Source organism: Pteropus vampyrus, unplaced genomic scaffold (genome assembly GCF_000151845.1).
Source record: "Pteropus vampyrus isolate Shadow unplaced genomic scaffold, Pvam_2.0 Scaffold108, whole genome shotgun sequence".
Lineage (NCBI taxonomy): Eukaryota > Metazoa > Chordata > Mammalia > Chiroptera > Pteropodidae > Pteropus > Pteropus vampyrus.
This window is the reverse complement of record NW_011888889.1, coordinates 2,887,396-2,895,943: the sequence shown is the minus strand read 5'-3', so window position 1 is coordinate 2,895,943 and position 8,548 is coordinate 2,887,396. Positions and strand designations below refer to the sequence as shown.

General features: G+C 33.5%; 1 pseudogene; it reads left to right on the top strand.

The window, feature by feature from the left end:
• The first annotated feature begins 518 nt into the window (after window positions 1–518).
• On the top strand, window positions 519–637 carry LOC111743187 (annotated as a pseudogene).
• The last annotated feature ends 7,911 nt before the right edge of the window (window positions 638–8,548 follow it).

The window sequence follows — 8,548 nt, the reverse complement described above, 5'->3', positions numbered from 1 at the left end:
GCTATATGTTAAGTAATGCTTTTGAGGTTGAGAAATGGAAGAATTACAAGAAACTTAAAGGCAAAACAATTTAAGTTGCAAAAGAGTAATACAGCAACAGAAGTAAATCCTTCCCTACTGGGAAGTAAGGTGATAAAGATGATCGACAGATGCAAACAGGAAGCAAAAATACATAGATTTTATAAGGTCATAGCAGAAACTGAAAGTCAGCAGTAAGTCAGCAGTCCAGCCAGTATTTACTTCAAGGAGGTTTAGATCGGTGTTTAAAGATCCAGATTTGAATTATTGGGTCCACCTTTCTAGTTCTTTAAGTTATAATACCCTCACATCACCCATTTGTATTAGTTTGACCAATCTAAAACAATGAAAACACATTCAAATTATACTGGGTAGACTATTTACGACTTGAACACTGGGACACAATTCAAGCTTTTATATCTGTTGATTCAGTCACTTCCCAAATTGTCTCATTAAGTCCAAAATACCTACACTAAAAAATATCTTAAAAGTTAAACATGGTCTATGGCCATACCACCCTGCATATACCTGATCTCGTCTGATTTTGGAAGCTGAGCAGAGTCAGGCCTGGTTAGTACTTGGATGGGAGACCACTTTGGAATACCAGATGCTGTAGGCATTAAAAAAAAAAAAGTTAAGCATGTTCTCAAATTTTTAAAACATAATCTTAAGTATCAATTTGTCATTAGAGCAATTAGAAACTAAGGAGAAGAAAACAGAGGGAATTAATATGAAACTAAATCTTCCAACCCCCAAAAGAGAAATAAAATTAAAATGCTATCTCCAAATCAAGGATCCAGTGGTCAAGCATAGACCAGTGGACACCCACATTATGGCTATGTCATTTGCATCAGACCTAGAACAACTCTTCTAACCACCACTCTCACCACCAGCCATTTCATGACCTCCTCTCTCTTACTCCATATACAATCTGTTCCTAAGTGTGATCAATTTTATTCATCTCTCAAATGCACCCACTTTTCCTATCACTTACAACATTTTCGTCCAAACTACTATCATCTCTCACTTGGACAAAAGAAATGTCATGCCAAATAATTCTCTCAGTTTTACTTTTACTCCCTTCCAGGCTTCTCTCTTTTCATTGAAGCCTTAAGTGATACAGATGAAAGATAAAATCTCAAATTGTGATTTTTTTTCCAGAAGAATTCCATAATGATAAATGTATATGCAATATTTTATATGACAATCTGCCAGCTTTCGGTTTTCACAGAAATAAGTTAACATATAGAAACTCTTAGGCAGTATTTTCTTCAACTTCTCTTTTAAGAGAAATACTGAGACCTCAAAGAGGAACCAGAGGGGAGGATCAATGGTGATGAAAGGGTTATGAACTACATTAAATCCCTGAATTATTTAAGGTGGGAAAGAGCATGATTTCCAAATAAATTAGATACCCTATGCTTGAGTGCATCTGTCTTTTATTTAAGTAGAACAACAAGTAAACAAATCATGTAAAGGAAAATAATGATTATTCTTACATATGATATTTACATATCACATAACAAGACATTCCCAGACAGGAAATATTTGTACTGCCCTATGATGGTTAATGTTATGTGTCAACTTGACTGGGCCATGAGGTGCCCAGATCTTTGGTCAAACATTATTCTATGTGTTTCAGTGAGGGTATTTTTGAATGAGATTAACATTTAAATCAGTATTCTGAGTAAAGCAGATTGACCTCCATAATGTGGGTGAGCCTCATCTTGTCAGTGAAGGCTTGAATAGAACAAAAGACTGAACCCTCTTCCCCTACACGAAGAGAGAATTCACCTGCCTGACAGTTTGCCTACCAAATAAAATTTCGGCTCTTTCTAGATTTGGAATGTCCAGGATCCAAAATCACTTGAGCTAATTCCTTATAATAAATCTCTGTTTCTATCTGTTTCTCTCTCTCTCTCTCTCTCTCTCTCTCTCCTCTCTCTCTCTCTCTCTTTCTCCTCTAAACTGACTTGTAGATATAGTTATATAGGTATATAGTTACATATGTATAGAGTTATAGATATCTGTTTCTCTGGGGCACCCTAATATACCTCCTAAAACTGTGATCTTCAATATTATTGAGCCCTGATAACAACCTAGTCATACTTTGTGTCTTTCTTGTCTAGTCTGTAACTTCAACTATTTTTCATAACAGCTATGGCAGTTTTTTACAGCAATTCTTAAGTCTTCCCTACCTCTTCTCTTCATTTTCAGCAGCCTCATCATTTAGAGAAAACAAATGCCATGCAATAAGAAATCACCCAACTTTTTAATTTCCATATTCATCTATGATTTCCTCATTTCTTTGTGTTAAAACAGATAAAAACTCTGACTTGCCTCCTGCCCAAGGGCGATCCACCCAGTACTGAGGCAATTCCTTCTGTGCTTACCTGGTTGCTGTATTTGTCATATTTTTCTCCTCTTTGTTTTTAATTTTTTCTTATGCCTTATAAACGTTTAAAAATTTAAATGTGTTCAATTCTCTCCTATGACAAAGATAAAACAAATGAACAAACAAACAAAATGTCCATCCCCTTTAGCATCCCTTTCTGCTCTGCCTGGTATTTCAGTCCTTCCAACAGCCATGTTTTCTGATATCATTGTTTGAACTTGCTCTCTGGTCATCTTCAGTCTCAGCACTGAATCACATCTTTAAGGTATCAAAGCACGGACTCAAAGAAATTATAAAAATGAAAGCTCAGCTATACTTTGTTTAGCCACAATTTTACAATAAAAAATTTTTGAAAGAAGCTATTTAAATTTTAGGATTTACTTCCATTGTTTTGAAGGTAACATTTTACATTGACTTTTATATTGATGACGCAGTGACACCTTTTATTGTTTTAGGGCGTAGGGCCATCAGAGTTTTTCAACAAAACTTACTTACGTCCCATTCTCTCTGTGACCCACTGAATTCTAGGTTCTGTCCCTCCAGTGCTACTGAAATTGCTCTTACCGATATCATTAATAGATACTCTTCTGACAAGTATGAAACAATTTCTTGTTACTATCCCTCTTGAAATATTCTCTTCCATTGGCTTCATTGTCTCACCTTTAGAGTTCCAGAATTTTAAGAGTTTAGTTCTCAGGAGTTTCTCCTCTTGTGTAACCTCAGGACAAATGATCTAATCTTACTCATCTACTCTCATAGCTTCAAGTCCTTTTAATTGTTGACGTTCCCCAAATTGAAAACTTTGGCCTATATCAATCCTGAACTGTGCGTTCATATATTCAAATATTATATTTCTCTACTGGAATATCTCAAAGAAAGTTCAAACTCATCTTGTAGAAAAACGGCTTTCGTATTTTTATCCCAATCCCTGCGCCTGCTCCCGTGTTCTCTACCTCGGTAAATGGCACTGCCATCTGCACTGCGGCTAGAGATTGAATCCTCAGCACAGGATTTAACATCTCCTATTTCACCCTGTAATCAATAAAGCACCAGTTCCTAAAGATTCTACAATCTTTAAGATTTCTACAATCTACAAGATTTCTAGAATCCTACCAATTTTATCTGCTGCCATAGCTTTTTTGTTCTACTTTATACCAGTAATCTCTCACTTAGGTTATTATAATAGCCTTCTAAATGAGTTTCTTGTTTACTTTTTTGCTCCTTTGTAATTCATTCTTTATAAATGCAAACAGAAAGATAAATTAAATGCAAATTACAATAGCTTTCTATTTAACATTAACATTTCAATGGCTCCTCACAGTGTTTAGGGTAATATTTGAACTCCTTAATATGAATTAGAAAACCTGGAATGAACTGAATTATTCTTACCTCTCCAGTATCTCTTCTTACCTCTTCTGCAACATGTATGCTCTGCCCTAGAATCATATCAGATTGCTTTCTATTCTTCAAATGCACAATTATTCTTGTATCTTTGAGCTTTTGTACATAATTTTTTTTCTCATTTAGCTAACTCTGTTTCAGATCACAACTTAGATTTTTACTTCCTACAAAAAGTATTCCCTGAATCATCCAATGGGGGTTAGGTAGCCATGCAACATGCTACTTTAGACAATTATTTGACCTAAACCATAATTTTTTATTTGTAAAATAAATGGTATTATTTTATGTACCTTACAGGGTTGTTGTGAAAATTAAGGGAGATAATTCATGTAAAGTGTTAGCAGAGTGCATGGCTCAGAATAAATGAAATAATTCTCAAAAATATTAGCTACTGTGATGAGTTTTATACTTATGATTGTGATTATTAAGAGAAACCATTTTATAGAATTTTTCCTTCTATTAACAAAAGAACTCTTACATTCCTTTGACATAACTGTAATAAAAGTTTTTGATCTGGCTCTGCATGATTTTTTCACTTAAAGTTGCTTGAAACTATATTTTCTGGAAAAAAAGGAAATGACAAAATGGATATATATGTTATTTAATTTTGTCGCTATCAAATCAAATGTTTTTTTCTAAACAGAATTAACATGGGCCCAGGATATCTGTCACAAGGAATGAGCAGATTGACTCTACTATTTGAAACTACAAATTTTCTCCTGGTCTTTCAGAAGGATATGTTATACTAGATAAAATCTTTTTGTCACTTACATTTCATTCCTATATGCTCACATTCATTCCCATTTCATCCCTATATACCATATTGCCTCACTGGGGAGCAGCTTCTAGGTAGGGAACAGGGATGGATGGAAGCAATATATGACAGACAAATTTTTATCAAGATGGTTCTGTAAATTGTATCTTTAATATTAGGAGATTTATTTTTCAATAGTAGCTTAGACTAGAGCATAGCTCCTAATTCTCTTCTGCAAATCCACAATCCAAAGAGCCCTGTAAACAACAAGTTTTTTCCCCTGGTTTTGGTGTCAAACTCATTTGGAAATAAAACTGACTTGAATTGATATCAGGACATTTATAATTCTTTTTAATCCCATTTAGAGTGAATATTCACTCATATCACTATAGAAATCTTAATGAGTTTGTCTCCAGGATGCTGCCCTGACACTCCTGAAATCCTATACAACATACATACCTAAATTCTGAGCCATATCTGGCTCCAAAGATTTAAATACTGCCATAAGATATGTAGCTGATGATATTTTTTGGTTTCAAGTTATAGAGAAACAGCCCAGATTAATTTAAGTTAAAGGGGTGGGGGGAGGGCGTTCATAAAAGGATACTTCAATTGCATGTAGAAATAGAGATATATGTAAAACTATGATAGTTTCAGTTTAATGTAATTTCAATCAGGGAAGTTAGGCAGTCAGAGCAAATTGTTGGCTACTTTTCCTCAGGCTTTTCTGAATGAAAGGAGACACTTTCTTTTTTTTTTTTTCTTTTTCTTTTTTTTCCAGAAAATAAAGTTTCAAGCAAATTTAAAAAGAGAGAAAAAAATTATGCAGAGCCAGATCAAAAACTTTCCAATTATGTCAGGAGTTGTAAGTTCTGATACTTACAGAAGAACCCTTTCTTTGCCAGCGCCATGTAGAAATATACTGGATAAAATGTTCAATTACTTTGCTGGGTTCATATATTAATTCTTAGTTACAGAATGATGACGAGGGGGGTGAGGGACTGGGGCTTCATCAGGTGTCAAAACTGCCCATCAGGTGCTAACTCCAACATAACCACATGGTTGGACTAGAGGAGAAGCAGTACCTCAAGGAAGGTTGGTTTTTTAATTGGTAGTAGAAACAGCAGATGTCCACTCTAAGATGATTGACCAAGAAAAAGAAAAACATACATAGTATTCGTCAATTACCCTGGCAAAACTAGGAAAGAGAGAAAACTATTTTTTTTTCACATTTCAAGATTTAAGGTTCTTAAAACTAAATGTAACGTGTCATTACATTTTAGGCAAAACCAACCTACTGGATTCTATTTTCTTCTGTTTAATACTTCAAGTCAAAATTGTTAAGTATTTTATAGTATAATAGACTCATACTTTATAGTTTTGTGACATTTCTCCAAAGACACTGATAAATGAACAAATATATCATTTACTATGCTAAAGAGTTTCTTTGAAAAACAAAGCATTATCTGCCATGACACTGATATGGTATTTCATTAATAGTTTCAATGGCTTTGAAATATTTCAAGGAATATGCATACTCAATAGTTTTATTAAAACTAAATTTGGACATCAGTGCTTCAATGTGAAAATGAATATATTTTCTTTGAAAGAAAAATGAAAGGATGTAGTCCAAAAAACAAATTACATTTTGATCATAATTATTTCTGATCTTTGTGAACTAAAGAAAATCTAACTCAAGCATTTCATTTGTTAAAAAACAATTCCATATCGACAGGCTGCAGAAATACTTAAAGCAGTCATTTAGGAAAAATGAAACAAATGAAATGACATAAAACTTTAGGAAGATTTTTAAATTCCTTCACTTCAGGAAGTTTTCTTTAACTATTCCATTTCATATTGGTTTCCCAATTATTTAAACTTTTATTACACCTGCTGTCCAACTACATAATTTGCCTTTCATTCTATTTAATCTGACATTATCACTGAATCTAATACTGAATGCATATTATGTCTTCCATTTAACTTGTAAACTTATTAAGGTAAACACATTATATTTCACTTATATATCCTCTTCAGTGCCTATTATTAAAGGTACACTCTAGGCATAAAACGATGTTTGAAAATTTAATTGTTAAATTTTGTAAGAGTTAACAGAGAATCTTTGGATAATTAATTTTAGACCGAGGGTTAATTTATTCAACAATTTATATATGGGATTTTTGCCAATGATAATGAGCTATCAAATTTCCAAAATTTTTCTTTACTCTATATTCCAATGACATCCCTGTTAGATGAAGTAGGGAAAGTATTAACCCAAAGATATATAAAAATATAAAATATATTTTTCAAGACTAAGTTGATCACTTATGAAATATAATAACAAGTTTAAAGCATTATTACTAACTCATATTTGTGATGTAAACACAAATCTATTCTTTATCTTTGATGTGGACTTGGGCAATATTTTCCGAAACATTTTTTTCTTCCACTATATTATTTAGCTGCCATCAGAGCTCTAGATCTAAAACATATCTATGATTTCTAACTGATAAACTTTTTTTTAAATGGTCTCATGTAAATTGAAAAACTCATACTTCTTTGTAGAAAAGTCCTTTCCATATTTACCTCACTATCTTATTATGCTTTCCTGACCGTTATTCTTTGTAAACTGTGGTAGCAATATCAAATGTATTATTCTTCTCCAAATATTCTAATCCTTTTTTTCACTGTGGTTCACTCCTCTTTAAATATTTTTTTCCTCATTTATCAATCTAAGTTCAAATAATGAGTTCAAGAATTAGCATTTGAAAGTTTTTTCTAACTTACCTATGGTAAAAATAATAAAAAATCAAAATCATCCCAAATCCAACATTTAAAAATAACCATTTTAAAACAAAAGAACCATCAACCCACAATCTTTCTGTACAGATATACTGGCCACTTATATGTTTATTCTCAGGTCTATTCCCTTCTCTTTCTCTGCATATTCCAGCCCATCCTTGATCACTGAATTCTGGCTAGGTTTTGTTATTACAAGGAATTTATAGGATTCCAAAACCTGAAAAGCAGAAGCTAAGATAGTTTTCTTTTTTATCTGCTTTGAGCTGTTTCTCTCTCTGCAGCTGTAGCTCTCCATAATCCCACCTCACTCCAGGCAGCCCCTTCATCTGTAGCTCTGGTTACTACCACACAGCTTTCACATACATTCAGCGACCCCACTACAATCTGGCAACCCTTAGCTTTGGGACAGGAGTACCATCACTTCTATCAATTCTAGTCTTAGGGTGGTACTGGTTTCTTGGTATTGCTAGCCTGTAGATTCTCTTACTGGCCCTTTGTTGCCTTTCAGCACTACAAATACCATTTCAATTAGTCCCCATTGTTCTTCCATTGGGCTACCAGGCATGACCTTTGTTTTTTAAAAATTATTATTTATTTTTTTCAACTATAGTTGACATTCAATATTATTTTATATTAGTTTCAGGTATACAGCATAGTGGTTAGACATTTATATAATTTATGAAGTGGATACCCCTGATAAGTCTAGTACCAACCTGGCACTACACATAGTTATTACATTATTATTAACTATACTCCCTAGGTTGTCCTTTACATCCCCATGACTTCTTCATCCCTTTGCCTTTTTCATCCAGCCACCCAACTTCCCTCCCATTTGGTAACCATCAGTTTGTTCTTCATATCTATGAGCCCGTTTCTGTTTGTTTGTTTGTTTCATTCTTTAGATGACACATATAAGTGAGATCATTTGCTATTTGTCTCTGTATGATTTATTTCACTTAGCATAACACCCTTCAGGTCCAACTATGTTGCCACAAATGGTAAGATTTCATTTTTTTTCTTTTTTATGACTGAGTAATACTCCATTGTACATATGCACCACATGTCCTTTATCCAATTGCTTATTGATGAGCACTTAGGTCGCTTCCATATCGTGGCTATTGTAAATAGCACTGCAATGAACATAGGGGTGCATATAACTTTTTGAACTAGTGTTTGGG